This window comes from Corvus hawaiiensis, chromosome 7, assembly GCF_020740725.1.
Source record: "Corvus hawaiiensis isolate bCorHaw1 chromosome 7, bCorHaw1.pri.cur, whole genome shotgun sequence".
In the NCBI taxonomy this organism is placed as follows: Eukaryota; Metazoa; Chordata; class Aves; order Passeriformes; family Corvidae; genus Corvus; species Corvus hawaiiensis.
Genome location: NC_063219.1, coordinates 31,901,801 through 31,921,863, shown reverse-complemented (window position 1 = coordinate 31,921,863; position 20,063 = coordinate 31,901,801). Strand labels below are relative to the sequence as shown.

The 20,063-nt window shown below is 38.8% G+C and overlaps 1 long non-coding RNA gene across 3 annotated transcripts; it reads right to left on the bottom strand.

Moving 5' to 3' along the window:
• Positions 1-1,634: 1,634 nt before the first annotated feature.
• On the bottom strand, positions 1,635-19,407 carry LOC125328995. Of its 3 annotated transcripts, none has more exons than XR_007205001.1 (5): positions 18,161-19,407; positions 7,741-8,028; positions 6,577-6,786; positions 3,060-3,115; positions 1,635-2,347 (listed from the first exon to the last, which is right to left on the bottom strand). It is a non-coding gene; the product is annotated as an uncharacterized LOC125328995 (long non-coding RNA). The 3 variants fall into 3 exon arrangements; XR_007204999.1 differs by having other exon boundaries at positions 7,741-7,928; positions 18,161-19,403; XR_007205000.1 differs by having other exon boundaries at positions 6,577-6,769; positions 7,741-7,928; positions 18,161-19,403.
• Positions 19,408-20,063: the final 656 nt, after the last annotated feature.

Here is a 20,063-nt window from a genome sequence, read left to right as displayed (position 1 = left end):
AGGAAGGGAAGGCAGAAAATCAACACAGCCCCATTATCACAGGCTGTGACTCTTGCAGGGGGACAGAGAGCTGCAGGGAATCAGAGCACTGCAGGGAATCATTGCAAGCTAACCCAGCACACTGGCTGCTTTGGGTATCTCTGCATGTCCAAGCACAGGGGCATGGGGACAGTCCCTTGCCTTTATGTGATATAATTTGCTACATCCCTTCCATGGCAAAGTACTGGTCACAATATTTTTGAGAGTGCTGCAGAAAATTAAAATATCATTTGGAGAGGCACGTGAGAATAGCTTGTTGGGATTGCACATCTCTTCACTGTTATAGCTCTATCTCCCCAGATTCTGTACTTTTAGTGACTTTGCTCCTAATGGAAATAAAAAACAATGCCAGTTTTTAGGTGTTAAATGCTGCCATTAGTCCCTGGCTCACAATGAGAGCTTTGCAGGAGGATTGGTTCAGTTCTTCCTCAATCCGCTGCAACATTTCCGACTGTGGAAGTGACGGGGGCTGAAGGGAGAAGCCAGCCCTGGTCTCGGTAGGAAATAGCCGCAGCAGGGGTGGGTTGGTGCCCTACATTCCGGTGTTGCTGCTCTCCACTCCGCTGCAATGGTTAAACTTGCCGGTGCAGGAGAGCGCAGGTAACCGCGCGCAAAGCACGGGGTGGAAAGGGAACTCTCTTGCTGATAACCATCTGGAGAGCGCAGACTTCAGCTCACTCCGACTTATTTTTAGGCACCAAGCTTCGTAGTCTTTAAGGGCAAAGAGAGGGGAGTAAAAATAGGCCAATTAGTGTAATTTCTAAAAAAAATTCCTTAAAGATCTTGAGCAATTGCAAAGGTGACTTTAAAATTTAAGAGGAATGAAAAACAAATGGGCTGGGTATGAAATTTGGGGCCTCTAAGAAGATCACTTAGCCAATAAATTGCCTTTTTTATTTGAGGATCTTTGAAGTATCCTCCCAGGAGGGACTATCTCAAAGCTAGCTTTAGTTAGTAGCATTGGGTTGTTAATGGCTTCCGAATGTACCTTCCCTATTTTCTAATCTTACTGTAGCCTCTTACTTTCCCTAATTGTTTTGTTATTTTTTCACTTTGTGTTTGAAGAGCAGACTTAAAACTGTGAAAAGTGGGAGTTTTGTGCAAACACAAGGTGATATGTGACATTATTTCAGGCTTGCCATGATCTGTTCCCCGTTTGTCACACAGACTCATGTTAGTTTGTCTGCAGCATTGTGAATTTTAGGAAAAGATTTCAGTCCTGCCTGGAAATCTCTGTGCCATCAACTCATTGGACATCTGGTTTCAATTTACAATGCATCTGCCTGAGGGTACATAGCACCCCCAGAGTAAATAATAATAATAATGTTAATAATAATAATAACAATATCTATAATATAGTAATAATAGATGTAAATGAAGTACATGTTCTTGTGTTTCCAATGTGAGAGAAAACAAATTAGAAAATGAATTGCCTGGAGGTTTGCATTTACATTGCACGGATGGTTTACATTTTAAGCAACATGAAAACAGACTGCCTTCAAGGAAGACCATGAATATTTTGGGAAGATTTATTTAAACCAAAGACTTGAGGAAACGTTAAAACCAGATGAATTCTATATACAATAAAAGTGCTAGATCAAGGAATTTAGTTCAACATCAGCTGTGGGTCTGAATATATGAGTAAAATCTATATTTCAAGTCAGGGATGGGTAAATGTCTGCAACCCTACAGGAAAGCAAAATGTTTTCTGATGCTAAGTGCAGATGTTCACCTAAGAAGGTTAAAAGAAGATGGCTCAATGGAATTGCATGGGTTGGGGAATTTTTAGACTCTCCAGTATTCCCAGTTTAATCTGTCTTGGAGAAAGAAAAATCTTTCACAGAAAAATATCGATTTGAATAAAGCTTTCAAAGAAAGTGAGATGGATAAATTAGTGATGGCACCAGTGACCATTAACTCAGTCATATTTTGTAATAATAATCTTTATTTTTATTCCAAAAAAAGAGAAGCAGCTTCAAGACAGACTGCACAAGTCTGTTGACTGCATCTTTCATCCAGCTGTCAGAAGTTCGGGTTCAAGGCGCTCCTCAAAAGCAGACACAATTGCAACTTGAACCTCCAGGTCTCATCTCCTGGGCCCTGTCTACCCAGCTATTAAATATTCATTCAGGTGTATGTTTTTCTTCTTCTTGTTTTTCAAAGAGAGCTTCAGGGGGGTCTCAAGGTCTTCATGCAGACATTGATGTAGAAACCTCACAGGTAAAATTCCAAATTCACTGCAAGGCTGAGAGCAGCAGCAAGAAGCTGCAATAGGAACAATTCCAACGCTGCAGGTGACTGGAAGTCACTGGAAGGAGAACATAAAATTTGGTGAAGAAGAAGTGCCTTTGGGTGTCCTGGCTTAGCTGGTTGAGCATTGCTTTAGAAGATGGTCAGGGAAAGGTGACATGAGGTGCTACTGCTCAGAACAGCCCCTCTGCTGTGGGACATGAGCCAGTACATAAAATGAGACCTTAATTAGCACTGTGGTGAATGATTATGATTGTGCTTTTATGCAGCTTACACCTAGATATGCATGCATGCGAAAAGGAAGAAAAAAATACATTGCTTATTTCCACAGAAATATACTAAAGGGAAAATTTAGGAAAGGAAATCAACATGGAATGTGTTTAAAGAAATACTGACAGAACCACGGATAGTGTACACATTTCACTGCCAAATACAATTACAGAGCAGGAAAGGTACCAGGTACGAAACAGTCAAAATCCAAGTTTCAAACATGTATTCTAGCAACAAAAATTATAATTTGAAAATTAAACTTTTTTGCCAATTGAAGCAAAGAAGGAAAAGTTTCTGGAAGGTGAGAATATATGGTTCCATGTCTGAGAACCACAAGAAATTAGAAAAACAAGTAACTAGAGGCTGAAATTAATTATTTGAGTGCTTTAGAACAGAAAAAGAGCACTTTGAAAAATGAAAACATGAATAAACAGAAGGGGAATGGGAACCAGAATAGCATTTAATGTTATTTACCAACAAATTGAAAGATTAATACCTACATTAGCCTGTACCTTGCACATGTCATCAGGTTTAGACAGCATCAGAGACAAAAGACCTGAAAACAGGGAGCATGAACAGTAAAAATAAAAAATAGCCATGACCCAGTCAAATATTTAACTCATTTTAGGGAAATTTAGACCAAACATTAATTCTTCTGGAAATGAAACGTGAAATAGACGTGCTCTAGCTGGATTTAGTATTTTGCCAGGTAGCTAGTTACAATGGCCAGTTTAAACACACAAAAAAAGCTCTGAAGATAATGGTGTACACCCTGAACTACTTTATCTTCAAGAAAAGCAGAGGAGGAAACAAATGCAAATAAGTGGGTGTTTTATTCCCCCGTACAAAGACATACTAGAGGAGACATGGGAAGATCAATGGATATCTGTGATACCGACTTTAAAAAGTCATCACAGGACCCAATTAAAGACATCTGTAAGTCTGGGTTGCATTTTTTTGTGTGAATGGGACCTGTGGAGGAGACAGGAGCATGGAAGAGGTTTAGAGGTCCCAGTCTCACCATGGCACAGTTCTGGAACAGAACCACAGTTGTGGTAAGGGACTGGTGTTATGTTCATGCTGAAAACTGAAATTAGGCAGCCAAGCCCTGGCAGAGGTGTATGACAGGCTCTGGGTAGATCTCACAAAAATGAGGAAATCAGACACTATTCTGCCAGCTGAGATTCCACTTCTTTACAAAATAATTTACTTTAGAAGGTACAAATTAAACTGTGTATTCACTCCTCTGGGATCCGAATTTGCTGGAAACTTCTGAGGAAAGTAACTATGGACATAACTATGCATAGCTATAACTATGGACAGCATAGTAAAGACATCTGCTCAAATTCAATATGTAGCAGCAGTCAAAATTGTAAATTAGATGTTAGGCTGCATTAAGAACTGAATGGCTGTAACACAGGAAATATGGTACCATTTATAAATCTGTGAAACAGACCTGGAGACTCAGAGCTTTCGGTTTGTTCTCTTGATCTCAAACAAAGAAAAGAAAGAAAGAAAAACCAGAAATCTGAGGTGGCAACAAGGGGTCATAAGAGTTACAATGAGGAAACATTTAACATCGAAGTCCTTAGGAAGGAGGATCTAATTTCTAAAGAGGAAAAAATAAGCATGCAGGTAAAGGTAGAAACATATGCTGTGGTGGAAGCTGAAAGGGAAATCAGATATTCTTACATTGCTCTTTTGTACAGAACCATTTCTGGTATTTGAACAAGCACAGGTTTTTATAATTCTACTTGGTCTTGGAGATCGGCTAAAGCTGCTGACATGAGACCTGGAGTTTCAAATGCTTTTGGTCATTCAGTGTTTGCAGCAGGAGGTAATGTTTCAGGAAAACTTCGATTCTTCTCACTTTTAACACTTTTCACGTTTCTAGGGACATTTGCAAAAGGCTCATTTGTATAAGTTCAAAAACTCTCTTTAATTAAAAAGCCATCTTTGTGAATGCAAATGAATACATCAAAAACTCTCAGAAGTCCACACAACTAATAATTAATCTAGATTTCAAGGACTCTCTAACACTATTACATCATGAATACCTCCCTTATTCAAGAATGGGCATCCTTCTAGCAATTAAAAGAAAAATTTAGAAGATAATTAGACACAATTCTCATCACAATATTTTACACAGGTATATGATTTTGAAATTAGGTCAAGGGAGGGAGGGAAAATGGTGATTCATTACAGAGGCTCCAAGAAGCACAATTACCCCATCATAACTTCTAAGTAATCTGTTTTTCTAAGTTGTCAGTGTAACAAATTACCATTGTTAATAAATTAGGAAGCCAGAGAACACCTTACAGTGTATGAGTAAACTAGGTGCAGTCTGATGTCTGTCTTTATCAAAAAAATTGCCAATAAAATTGTTGAAGAGTTTATATATTACAAAATCTGCAGGCTGTATATTGCTTATATACCATGGTCGTGGGCCGTACAGAAAAAAGATGATTACTCCATTAACGTTGCACTTGCACAACAGCAGTGACAGAATAAACCTGGGATGCCAAAGCAATTATGCCAAAATATATCAGCCCTTGCACTCCCTGAAATAATAGGGGAAGGGATGGATGTGATTTATTTTAATGGACCAGCAGAGATAATAAAGAATTGCTTAATGTCTTTCTTCACAGATTTAGATCTTTACGATAAGGTTTTTATGAAATGGAATATGTAACCCAAATAAAGTGAAATCAGATTTAATGACATTTCCTGTCAATAGCATAGTTTGGAGTTTTTTCCTTCATTCTGGGTGATGTTCACACAGCCTTTTTTTCATAAGTGTTAATAGCTACTGTACTTGGATGGTTCTCTGAGCAAACAACAGTTATTTTCTATAACTGATAGTATGGTCTGGTGGAAGACAATATCCAGTAGCTCACACAGGGCTCAGGAGTACTCATATCCCAATTCTGACACTGGTTTTGTTACTGATTTGCTGTTTGACCTTAGAAGTAGCACGGGAGGTAGTATTAAATAGGTGTTAGTAGTACCAAGAACACAGAGTTTCTCACAGCTTTAATTAATGTCTATGAAGAGCCTGAAAAAAGACCTCATGAAGCCTGGAAGGCTTTCTAGAGTATTTTTCCAAATAGAGTAATTTCCAAAGTATTATTGTTTAAATAGTCTGAAGCTTTAACAGCATTTCAAGAAAAGTTGAGTACACACAGATAATAAAATTTCATTTATGTTTTAATATTCAGAAATTTCAAATAAAAAGTTTCTAAGATGAATATTTTTATGAGCATCCAATCTAATGTGCTCATAAGCATATATTTACTGCATTTTGCCATTTTATCTGTAAACAGTGCATCAAAATTTTGGGGAAAAAATAATTTCCTGTTCTGTCTATACCTCTGATGGTCATGCTGCTGAGCATTCAAGAGATTTTAGCAGAAATTCGATAGGATGCTTTTTGTGTGAGCAGCTCAAAGATCAGTAGGGCAACCTAGCATGTGACAAGATGAATATTAAATCTGCTAGTGCCAAGTGTCTCATTTCCCAGCACTGATCTGAAACTGTATCTGATACTTTTCTGAAGAAATCTTTTTAAATCTCTGTTGAGATCTGGTCTGGCAGCTGCGGTCAGTGAGAACATTCCCAAGTGACTTACCAGAGCTGAGTTGGTAGTGGCAGAAGCCTCATCCCTGGAAACCTTAAAGGCTAGGTTGGACAGGGCTCTGAACAACCTGTTGGAATTACAGATGTCTCTGCTCATAGCAGGAGGCTTGGACTAGATGACCTTTAAAGGTCTCTTCCAGCCCAAACTATTCCATGGTTCTGTTTTCAAACACTTGGCAAAGACTGGCTAATTAATATTCTGAAACCCTTGGCAGCAGAGCCATTCATGTCTTTGAAGAACTAGTGCTGTTCCCCTAAAAAGAGTTTGTAGAGTAGGAATTCTTGTGCTGTTCTAGAAATCCTTCTCTCATTCATCTCTGCCTTCTCTGATATGCCCTCCAACTGATCCCTGTCAAGTCAGAGACAAAATGTTCAACCAACCTCTGTTCCCGAGCTTCTGCTTTCGAACCAAACATACACGATTTCTGATGGGTGCTGTTTTGCCTGCTCTTGTTTTGAGAGGTTCTCTATTGAAGACCATTAACAGTGAGGAGAATACCTTCAGAGAATACACTGGGTGTCACAGGTGGCAGGTTCTGTTGCTCAGAACTCAGCAGGCATCCAAGCTGTCAGTCTGTATGAGCAAAGAAACTGAAAAAATCAGGTAGGTTTCTGGAAGTTATCGTTGTCCATTACTTCAAATGATTAATACAAGTAGTAGTATGGAAACAAACAGCTGAAACAACAGCAAGCTTCATCCCAAACACACTCAGGTTTTATGATTTGAAGGAAAAGCAAGCATTGAAGGGGATTTCACTGCCATTATTCATGAGTATTTTTGTGTCTGTTTGGGATGAAGGAAATAACAGAGCAATGGGAGAAGAGGAAAACAGCAGACTCAGAAGGATGTTAGAGTCCAGAGGGCAAGCCAACAGCTTGAGTGTTCAGGACCAGTGCTGGATCAATGAGGTGATGAAGAAGTTGGTGTTGGCTGGACAAAATGTTATTGAGGCCCGAGGTGTAACAGCTGCCCTTCATTCCAGAGAGCCATAAAGAAGCACTTACAGTCACTTATGAAACTATAGCAGTCTCCAAATCAAAGCCAAGAAACATGTCATCACCCAAAAAGCACAGGCAAGTGCCTGGCCATTGAGGAATATTTGGTAGAGTGAGGAGAGGGAAGCAGAGGACATACAGACATGGGGCAGAAGTCCAGAAAGAGAGAGTGAGATTATTCACCAGAATTCAAGATGTGGGCTGGAGGCATGGGCAAAGGACAGATCTCCTACTATTTGATATTTTGGGTGTTCAGGAATATTAAACTTTATCAGCCTTCAAAAGTATGCAAATTTGGATGGAAGATGCTCCCCCTGCATTCAGTTTTTCCTTCTCTCTAGAAAAATCTCTTTTTTTTTGTTTTAGCCAGCTGCTTGAATCCAAAGGAGGAACCATGTGCATTATTCAGAGAAAACTCTCTGCGTGCTCATCTTTTCCATGCTCTTGATCTAACAAGGCATGCTATGAGACTGAACACAGAGGATGTAGAAATATGAATCAGCATGCTACCCCACTCTGGTATATTATAGAAGAGCTGCAGAGACTCACAGTAAACTTACAGACCCACAAATAGTTATTTCACATATGTAAATCTTCTCTCTTCTTGAAAATCATGAACCTGAGCAACCTGTAGAAAGGTTCCAGTGAAGTCGGTTGCTCATTTTCAGCAGGAAGCAGGATGGTCCAAATGGAAACAAAAATGTCTGTAACTAGGCTGTCCCCAAGAGATTTTCTTCCTGCAAGTACAGAGGCAGAGGGAAAGCCTGTAGAAGGCATTGCAGTAATGAAAATCTCATGTCCCTGTTGCTCCTCTGTGCTCCACTCCAGCATCTCAACCTGTGACATAAAAGATTTCATTATCAAAAACTTTAGCTATCTTTCTTTATTTTTTCCTAGGAGTCTGAGAAAGTTTTCTGGTAACTTTTGAACGGAGTTTTGCGGGATTTGGATCAGGGACTCAGGGAGAGGACTGAGGAGAAAATCTTGGTGGTTTCAGTGTAAAAGTATGAGGGTGGTAGTCAGAACAGCCAGGAAATGAAATGGGGTAATGATGCACCTAATAACTTACTGAAAATTCTGCAACAGGGAATAGAGCCAAAATCTCAGTAGAGATGTGAGTCTTTATTTCAAAACAGAGCAAGAAGCCTCTTGGCATACTTCCCAAAAGCAAGGTGTGCAGCTGAAAGGATTATTTCCAAACAATTCCATTCCAGAAGTACAGATTGAACGGAGATTATCACGGCTACCCCCAGGGCATGACTAACCAGGACTGGTGAGGTAGATCAAGCTGGTGAACTCTCTAAAGACTGACATTTCAATAACATATTGTGTGATAAGGGCCAGATCCTCAGCTGATGTTGACAAGGGCAGCGCTGAAGACATCAGTGGAGTTGTATCATTTTATGCCATGGGAGAACCTGGCCTGTGGAATGCACACAGAGATGATTCATGGTTTAATACCAGGTAACACAAGGCTCTGTCAGAAAGACTTTAAACTAATAAACTGTGATAATCTAATCTTGTTATCTCAAATACAAACCACAAAAGCTCAGATTAAGTCAGTATGGGCTATATCTTCCCAGCCCTTTAGGAGGAAAAAGGCATTAATTTACCACCTGGTTACAAGGTGAGGGTCACACAGAAAGAACAAAAGTCTCTCAATATATACAAATTTTGTAATCGTTTGGAATAATGACTTGACTGTCAAGAACTATCTGTAGGAAAGTTATAATCAGGGGATATGAAGAAATAGTCATTATTCCTCAGCTCAGAAAGCTTACAGGGTTTGCAAAATAGGATAGAAGTTTTGCCGAAATATTGCTATTGTTCAGGCTCTGATACACTGACATTTCTAATATTGCTTCATTCACTTTTTCATTTTACATCTATTTGTACAAGCTTGGAAGTCAATGCCACAAGTCAGTCTGTACTTATTTGGGTGCAACCAAAATCCCGGGATACTTGACCTCTTCCTTTTATGTAATCCTATATTGCACAGGAATCCCTGTCCTCCCAACTTCAGTAACTAAAATTTGGGGTTTGGGGTGTCTTTCCCAACTTATTAGCTTTCTCAGACTATTACTTCTCAGATATATCTCAGATAGGGGAAGATTATCTTTCTTTATTGTGAGAGTAATTTTTTTGGAAGTCAATCCTAACTCAGTTGTTGGTGGAAAGATTTCTGTTTCGAAGACCATTTGAACAGATTATTAAAATATATTATTTCAAATTCTTTCTGATAAACCCTTAAATGAGCAAGATAATAGGCATAAAATTGATAAAAGATATCTGGGAACAGGAGTAAAATAAGATATTCTGCAGATGGCTAACAGAAGGCAAAGGGATAGTAGGGAGGTGTAGGTTTTGCTTAGACATTGCGAAAAACTTTTTTAATTTTTAACTAAGATTAAAATAATTTAAAAATCACTCCTCTGTTATTTTGGACTTATCTATAACCAAGTGTGTAAAAATTCAAAGTAACTGCATATGACAATGGCTGTTGATGAGGCTTTTAGGCAGATACCATATTCCACTGAAGCTAATGAGCGCCCTTTGCTTGATCTCATTTGGCTTTGGGATGCTCCACTTACCTTTTAATCAAAATCTTGCAGTCATAATTGAGCTGTCTTGGTATTGGAAGTATTAAAGGTGTGTCAAGACACTCTCTTACTAATCCAGGAAGGGACAGTCTTTCCTGAATCCCAGAGACACTTAATGGTTTATGGGACATGACTTTATTCTAGGTGTCATCTTTTAAATAGCAAGTAAAATTAAGGTCTGGCCATTTGTGATTATAAAAGATCATTAATTTCATTAAGAATTGAGGTGCTCAATTCCCTTGCATCTAATTGAATTGTGCTTAAGTTACATTTCTTTGTTTTTCTATTATTTCCTGAAAAAGAGTGATTTGTTCTGATATTTAACCTGGAGTTTAAATGATGGGACATGATATCTGTAAAATGGACAACCTTAAGCCCACATACACATCTTTGACAGCACTTAATTATAGTGTTTCTTTGATATCCCTTTTTTGTTCCTTGTGATTGTACTGGCTTAATAATGCACCCATGATTTAGGATATATTATGTATATGCACTTACATCCCTATATAACATAAAATTGATCATATGTTCATCATTCATTAAGAATTAGGCAAGATAACCAGTGTGGGAACAGTCTTTGCTCCTCACATAGAAAGATGCATCTGTTTTGTTCTTTGAAAATCCTGATAATCAACATCTGAACTGAAACAAATAGGCCCCAAGTTAAGGGACACCAAACTGTCAAAAAATTTCTCAGCAAATATTTGTGAGTGTCTAAGTAAGGAATAAAATTGTTCATAAATAACTGATAATTGTAAATAATTATTTTTATATGCTATTTCAGCTTCAATAATAATGAAAAAATATTTTTTAGGCACGTGAGAAAACTGTTGTGAAAGATTTTTCTTAAATAACTACTACATCTAGGAAGAAGCATGTATTCAAATGTGTTCAATTTTTGAACATGTAACCTTTGTGTCAGTGAATGCAGGGATACAGAATGGAGTGATGCAGCAACCCCAGCTCCTGTGAGCCAAAGGGACCCCTTGCATGAGTGAGGACTGCTCCTTCAGGCCCTCAGTGCCACAGTTTAGTAACCTGAGTCCTTTATATTGTATCCAGGGAAGTGTAGAGTATGTGCAGGTGTGCTCCTACAGGCTGAAAAAAGCAGGAAAAGTCCTGACAAGGTGAAATCAGAGATAAAATTGGGAGTTCTCTTCTGATTTGTGCAGTCATTAGATATCTTAATTTTATCATGGAATATGCAAGCATACACTGTTTTTAATTGCAGATTAACTGACTGCCCTGTCTTTGATTTTGACTTTTAAAAAGTGGACGAAAAGTATATGCTATTATCCACAGAATCAGCAAAAATATTTAGACTTTAGGTTGAATTCTGGATTGTTATGTGTAGAGATAATTTTTTTCTGTGGTTACCAAGAACTCTTCTGCATTTAAAGTGATTAAATCACTCACAATCAATTTGTTATCCAAATTTTGAGCTCCTTCCTCAATACAGACTCTAAGGAGTCAAGATGAGTTTGGATTTAATGATAACTGAATAAAGGCAGGGCACACAAAATTCATCATAGGATTTGTTCTTGTTTGAGGAAATGCACATCTTACTCAAGGATTTCTCCTCAAAGGAATATCGATTGCCAGTGACATTCTTAAAAGCGTTAGTCAGAAAGAGAGGAGTTTTTGCTATGATTTTCTAAATAAATATCTGGTTTACTTCAAATGCCTGACACCAAGATGGAGATGGTTATAATAAAAAATAGATCTTAGAGAGTGGACTGCAAGATGCCTGTTTGTAGTGTTTATAAGCGTATTTGATTTCACACTGCTCTTTTCCTTAAGCTATATCATGAACAGCTTAACTGCCTGCGATGATGAGTTCCTCTCAAAGCTCTCTGCTGGATTCCAGCAAGTCCAGTACTTGGTGCAGTTGCCTCTGTTCACCCACGCTGCTCAGGCAGCTGTTTCTCCAGTGTGTGACTTGGTTGCCACAAGGCTGCACTACCTCTCCTAACCATCTTGCTTCTTTTAAAACAATTAATAATGTATTTCTAAGTATCTCACTAAGTTGCACTTCTGCAAGGTTTACAGGTTCAGATTCCTGTGAGACTTCACATGAAACTTCATCTTCCTCAAATATTCCATTTCCATGCCTGTTTGGATTGTGTCAGTGCTCTGGTAGTATTCATAAGCAAATATGATTGTAATTTAGGCCTCCTCTTGTCAATGATGCATGAGAGATTTACAAGCATTAATACGAGTTAGGATGTAAATCCCTCACTCAACAATAGCAGAGAATAACCCCCTTCATATAGATTCTGACGACCTATGAACCAAGGGTCAAGTAGGCCGTGCCACAAATTATCTGACAGCAACAGATGCCAAAGTCTAGGGAGGAGAAAAAAATAATAAAAAAATGAGGACTAGCAAATGCTCATTTTCACAAAGAAATGGTTCATTTTCACAAAGAAAAAGCAATTGCAGCTATTCCTATAACTTCATGCATCAGCCACTGACATAGCCACAAATTATAAGAAGCAAAACAAAGATTCCTCCTTGCCTGGCAGCAAACTTCCTTCTTTCTCCAAAAATATACAAAAGCAGCTCCAAAATAAATAGTCATCACAATTAATTACCTACCCAAACTGAGGGCTGTGCAATAAATCTTTAAAGTTTTCAAGTGTGCTTCCAGTATAAGGGAATGTTTGGAGAGTCAAGCAGCAGAAACCACAAAGTATGTCAATTCTGAGAATAAATGATGTTTTCATAACTCTGAGATAATCAGATTAGTTCTCCACTCCTTTGCCTGAAGTTTCATACCTGCCTAACTCCATTGATTTCAGTAAGGGTTTAATCTATGCCACATCAGGTCTGTATCAGTCCGACATCAATTGTAAATTGATTTACACCAGTTGTAAGTTAGAGAAGGAACACACTCAGTTAGTTCACAGGCCTTATGGTTTGTCCTCACACCTGCCTTTGCAGTTTATGCTGAAATCTCGTGCTATTACTTTTGGCTGTTGTAGGTTTTTCTGTGGTCCCATAGGTGTGTGAGGTCCTATGCATGCAGGGAAGAGGTACAGCTCTGAACCAGGGGACTGCAGAAAACTTCAGCTTTTATTTTCTAATCTCATTAAAGGCACTTCCATTTTTTTTTTTAACTGGACACTTGTTTTGCCCAGGTAGTGATGAAAGTCCCAAATCTTGCATCAATTTTTGCACTTGTGAAATCTGTCTGTGGAAACAGCACTTGACATGATAGGAAGCCCAAGCAGAAGTCCTGGTGGAATTAGGGCTGTGTTAAGGATGGAAAGGAAAAGAAGCATAAGTATCATTTCCAAAGCAAAGATTTTACAAATTAGCACCCTCACTTGTGTGAGGAATGTCCCCAGAATCTGCATTTTGCTCGATATAACAGTAACAGTTTCAGGTTTTAATTAAGTGAAACGACTTTGAATTACCTGGGTGGACCAGGCCCATCATTAGCAGATTCATCAATTCACACTAAGGATACCTCAAAACAGAGCATAAGAAACCTCAGGATTCATATCTATTCCATAATTTGTTGAAAATTTGAACATTAATGAAAGCATGAGCAGCATGAGAAGATATTGAAAAGATGCAAGGGGTTGTGGGTCGTCATTTTTTTGAAGATGATTCATTTGGCAAAGACTTTCTGTGAAATTGCAAGTGGCGAAGGAGGGTCCAGCTCCTGAGATGCCAGATGAGCAGTGAAACTCAGTAGCATTTGTCACTGGTGTCTAAACCCTTTTCTTTGTGTTGCAATCCCCTGTGGAGTGACTTTGGATAATATGACCCCACTGGATGTGCCTTCCTCTCCATCTCCAAGTCTAAAATTCTATTAACTCAGATTTGACTCTGAGTCTGTTTTGTCAACCCCAGAACAAACACCTTTGTTTCACGCTATGTTAAATGCAGTGTTAATTAAAAGATCGTAATCATTGCTCCTGTTCCCCCATGAAACCCTGAGAAGAGAAAAGGTGATCTGTGCCTGCCCTCTGTGTAATTTATGCCTGTAACTGAGGGGATACCTATCTTGCCTGGGTATTGCTCAGAATCACAGTTCATCAGCTTGGATCACGAGCAGGGCAGAGACACCAGCCTGGGGTGGGGCAGAGGCATAAACCAAAGGGCAGAATGCACTGTAGGGAATAACAGGGGCCAAAGCAACAGGGATACAGGAGCAAACACTGCGTGATGAAAAACCATTTGTGAGGTTTTAAAGTAAAAATGAGTGCATCTCGTTAAATCTGTTTGCAGACATCTATACAACAACTGAAGATGTCATATCCCATTTCATTTCAGCCTTTTTGTTCTCGCGGCTGCCATCAGCCTTGTTTTCCCTGCAGACGTTCTTGCAAGCAAGATGTCAGATCTCGAGGGGATTTCTGTTTTAGAACAAAAAATTGCAAATAAATGGAGGACTGTAAAATGTTTCAGTGGAAGGGAAATTAATAAATTACTGAGGCTCTGACCTGCTACTGTTTTTTGTTTGTATTTGTTCAGAGATTAGCGGCAGGGGAAGCTGGAAATTATTCTGCACAGGCATTATATTTCATGCAAGATAACACACATTTAAAATTATGCCATCATCTTTCTTGTACTAATGTGAGGTTAATTGAAAGGTCCATTTTTTTTCTTCTAGTTTTGAAGGGGATGGATAAAATCTGCACTGGGTCCACGGTGTTGCTGGAAACTTGAATTGAGTTCGTAAGTCCTGTGGTTGCCCTGGAAAACATGACAGTGGCCCATTTGTACCTGAACCAACAGCAGGCTTTTTTTGTGGCAGGAGAAGGTCTCCAGGCTGGAAGAGCCTTTACAGAGGTGTTTCATATGCTGTGCATATTTACAGATACCGTGGAGAACGCAGCAGGAGCAGCCAGTGAATCACCACCAGGTTTATGTGCAGTAACACAGATGTTGAAATGCTGCTGGCCATGTTCACTTAGCCAATTTGGGTACAACCTGAAAAGATATTGCTTCCATACAGTTTTGCAGAAACAGGCATTTGGTTGCACAGGCTTAATGTTTTTGACTCTCCCAGCATTTTATTGAATGAGGAGTGTGAACATGAGTCTGATTCCCTCTTTATTTTCAAGGGAGGGAAAAAATATATGTTGTTAAAACTGTTTAGAAGTCCCACTCCAAAGCAAACCCATTGGTATCAACCCATTTGAAAGGATGAGTAAAAACACCCATTTTGAACAATTGAGAGGATTCCACAAATTGCATGTATGCCTCATCCGACACAAACACTTCTTTTTCCTGGAATAATACCCTCTGAATTCTGTAGAATTTGAAGCAAACCTTCTATTCAATACAGCAGCACCATGAGTCAGGACACCATGCATTTCCAATGACCTATGAAATGTATACTGGCAATAGAGACTAAAAAATTGGATAGCAAAGAAGAATATGCCAGTCAGTGCCAGTTTATTGGAGTACTGGTCAGAAGTGAGCCAGCCTGGAGTTGTCATCTAAATACCTGTACACATGAATAATTAGATAGGTATATGAGTGTATATTTATATATTGATGTGGTTTAACCCCAGCCAGCAACTAAGCACCGCACAGCTGCTCGCTCACTCACCCCCCACAGCAAGATGGAGGAGAGAATAACTTGGTATAGCCACTGCTCAGCAATGAAATATCAGTGTGTTATCAACATTATTCTCATACTAAATCCAAAACACAGCCCTACAGCAGCTGCTAGGAAGAAAATTAACTTTATCTCAGACAAAACCAGGACAACATATATATATATATATATGCATATATCTATGCATGCATAGATATATGTGACAACCAGCATATATATCTATGCATGCATATAAATTAATTTACGTGTATTTATATGAAAGAAAAAAAATATATTGAGAGGGAAATCGAAGTAACCTTTACGCTAATTTGTAATTAAGGAGAGTCTAGGAAAAACAAATCTAGTTGAAAGTAGTAAGGTAGTAGCAAACCTTGCATGGATACCCTTTTCCATGTATTTCAAATAATTTCTTGGACATCTCATTGGCCATCATTATTTACATGGAGCTTTCAGTAACAATAACTATTGCACCTACCTACAAGTGTGAGACCTACTTGCAACACTTCAAGTGATGATTAATTTTGCTCATATTTGTAACCTTTCACTTTACAGCTTTGACATTTCATAAGATAAAGTGGAAGGTGTTTATTGCTTAGTGAGTCTTGTTAAATGGATTAAAATGTGAAGTAAAGGCTTAAGTCCTTTCATGTAGCATAGATTAAGTTTAGATCGTGTTAGATTCTGTACACCTAAATCTGTTATACATACAGAAAAATACATATATCTATAGAGAAGCAAAACTTTCTGTCAGTGAAAAGCCTGCCAGAAACAAGTCAGTTCAGGCAAAGATACAAGTGCCTACTTTGCCTAGGAGAAATATTCTTGTCACATAAAAATCCCACCATTAATCAAAAATCACATTATAGCTTCTGGAATGAAGTTTCCTTTACTACTCTTTAATAATAAGTCTAAGATAAGATAAAATTGGTAATTGTACCTTCTCTTCTGATAGAAGATAATACTAAAGTGGTATAGAAATTTGAGTTACAAGAATATATTCACCCTGCTAATAGGCTTCCATTATGTGGTCTTTACTGATTTATTCATTACACATTTTCCCCACATATAGAAAAATTTAATTGAAAGTTACTTATTACATTGTTACAAAATGTTAACTAGAAAGTTTTCTTTAATCAAATGATCATTAATGCTGGGAGAACTGGTTTATTTCAATAGTGCATTTATCAGGAGCAAGAATAACACAGGCATTGCCAACAATGATTTCACAGCACTGTTTGTTATGTGAGCACTTTCAGGGACTAAACAGATGCTTTTGCATTTTGCTGGGATAGTATAATACTTTATTTATATTTATGACTTTTCATGATCAAAGTTCTAATGACATGTGAAATGCAGAAAGGTATATAATATTGTGCCTTATCAAAGGAATGACATTACCAAGGATGCTAAGAGCTTGTAAAGTCAGATTCTGCCTCGTGCATGTCCCACAGAAGCAGGTGGAAGACAAGTGTTCACACTGTCTCAGTGTGAACAGCTCGAAGCTGTAGCTGTATCTAAGTCACTTTTGCATAATTTGCCTTCCCTGAGGTGAGTTTTATACCTGTCTGGTATTACTGTAACCCCCAGCAATAACATCACCCTTACCCTTGGGAAAACTAAGGGCTCTTCTAACTGGAGCAATGTCCCTTTTCCTGAAGTCTTATGCAAACAGAAAACTAAAAGAAATCTTTTGCCCTGTGGAGGTGGAGGATAAGGCACAAGAGATATTCCCAAGTGGACACACTAAAGCAAAGGAAAATCTCCAAGCAGGCAATGGTGTAAGTGCACACGGCAGAGATTCCAATCCTGTCCTATCCAGCATCTTTTTGAATGAATTTTAGCGTATAACTGGATATATAAAATCTAACATAAAGCATGTAGGATCATCCCATTGCACACCGGATTTAATTCTCTGCAGCCAGTCCAGCACCCAATGGTTCCCACAGCATCCAAAGAAGATAAGTACAAACCTGCCTTCTTGCGTAGTCATTACAGACAGACACAGCCCACCCACAGGGTAGGTCCAGGCACCCTCCTTGACCTTTTAAGACATGTTTGCAAATATTTCCTGTGTTTGACAATAACCATAACTATGCTGTAAACATCTCTTTTATTTGTGATTGTACGCTGCTCAAAAACTGCAGAAAACTGAGTCGTTAGGTACATTCATAAACTCCATGTCTGGCAGAACCACAATCTGACTCAGACTCAAGTGTCAGGGTTTGTTTCCGTGGTAAATTTGGTGAAAATCGCAGAAGCAGAGTAGCTACTGGAAGAAATACTCTGGCCAACTAAGGCACAAAAGTAAATGAGAAAAATTCTACCTTCAAGTTCAGAGACATTGACCCACATGCTAATTTGAATTAGAGACCTCATGTCCCTTGTTACCTCATATCAACCCTGAGATGAAGACACTGCTGCCCTTTAGTCTCTGGTAACCATTCTGGGACCACAAAACCAGTGATTTAGAAGATATGTATGATATAATTACATGGTCACATGCATTGAAATCTCCAAGCAGTTTGCCATGGCCTATGAAAGTCTGGGTCACTTCCAGTTCCAGCTGTAGCTGAGTGAATGTTCATTGACAGCGCAAAATTCCTGTGCAAACCTCACAAAATGCTCTTTCACTGTGACATGGGCACAGTGGTGCCCTTCATCACTGCTGCAGGTTCCATCCCAGTAGCCACATTAAACTGCCCCCACACCCTCTTCCCAACCCCACGGGAACATGAGCAATCCTAGAAAGGATATAGTAAAACTGCACTAACACAAGCTGGTTACTTACTTGGCTTTCCTTAATTTGCTGGTTTCCTTCGAGAGCTCCTTGCAGTAAACAAACCTGAATGGTGGTTATTTCTGAAGCTGCTCATACCGTGTGTGACTTGGCCTCTAGCCTGGAGCTCTGCTTTGCAACCAGCCTAAGGAATTATATAAGAAAACCACACACGCTCAGTGATGTTATGCAATATCTGCAGAGGGTTATAATTGTTTGGAGAAGCCAAATTCAGAATTGATGAGTAAGCATTGCTGGGGAGGCAAAGCCTTGCTCTGAGTTACATCCATGCATAGCCAGCAAGCCGAGTTGCTTGCAAGTCACATTTATAATGGTACCCCTTCAGAGCAGAAGTTAGCCTAGGGAGCCTAAGTTGGAGTAATTTAAAAGTCTTTCCCACCCCTCAAAGCCAAATTCTTCCTTTCCTTAGACCTCTGCTGATGTCAATAGATTTGCTGAGACTGTAAATCAGGCCAGAAGTTGGCCCTCGTTTGGTCCAATTACCCCATAATAAACTCCCTGAGGACTACTGTACTGATGTGTGATTTGTATCCTCTCTCCTCTGAAATGGTATATTTATGTTTATAGATTGAGTTAGCAGTTCTAAGGGAGGGGAAAGGCTGCCTGAATCATTTACAAATGGGAAAATCCATATATTTGAAACTTGGTATGAAATATTTGCTTTTGGGCTGTAACCTTGTGTACTACTAAACTGCTGTCTAAGGTAAATATTTACAGCCAAGTCGCAACAAGTCCTAAGACTATGTGATTTTCTGTGTGAAAACACTGACACATAAGGGTGCGACTTTCTCCCAGTAAAACACAGAGTTAATTGTAGGTTTTGTAAGCCTTATCAAGCATAATCTTGAAATTAATTTTTAAGTGCTTGCTAATGATTTTTAAGCACGTATCAAGCAGCTGGTTTTGTGTCTGATTCCCAAGTTCTTAAGCAGACAACTGTTTTCCTTTTAGTGACTTTGTCAGGCTTAACTTGGGATTAATTTGACTGCAGGTGTCAGATAAGCACAGTATTTTAGCAGCACTACCGAGAACCATGTGGACAAAATGCAGAAGCATGAAAGCACGTTGGTCAAAACTCTGAAAGATTGATGGAAATGAGTTATGCCGCTTAAATATCTTTGTCTGCCCAGAAATGCTAAACTTGCAAGAGGGGTGTAAGGTATGCTGCAGCTAGAGTTTTGCCACGTTCCCTGTTAGCATAGATAACTGGTGAGGCTTTTTTTAGTCGCAATTTCTCTGTCGACATAAAATCTAGCAAGCGAGCTTCATAAATCATGCAGTGACAGCTAGCGTGGTTGGCCAGTGCTAAACACAACTGGACTCTTCTTTTTAAGCCTTTGCTTCTTAGGTCGCCTGCGTCAGCAGTACTCTTCAACAAACATCTGCAGTTCATCTTATCGTTTGAAGAAATATATGAGTTTCTCCATCAGGGTGGTTTTTTAGCTTCAGCTTCTTGATTTGTTTGAACACCATCTGCTACATATAAAATGCAGAGAATTTGTGAAATGCACATGCAGTGAGAAAACTTTAATTGTATTAACCTTTCTCTTTTTGATCAAGATAACCTCTTGCCTTCATCATCTCCTGATATGTCAAGTAAGCAAATAGATGTGTCTAAAGTAATGCCCAGATATTTTCTTTAAGATCTTCTATCTCTATAATACACAAATAGCTTGGGCACAAAACCAGAGCCTATCCCTTCCAGCATTTAAGAGTTATTGTAATACAGTTCAAGTTACACATCCAAAAAGAGTTTAGCAGGAATTAATCTCTCTTACAGATTTGCTCTCATCACTCAGCACCTACGCATGTATTATTTGCATTGGGGGAAAAAAAAAAAAAAAAAAGGAAAAAAAAAGTTAATTGTTCCTTGAATTAATCACCAGAAGACAAA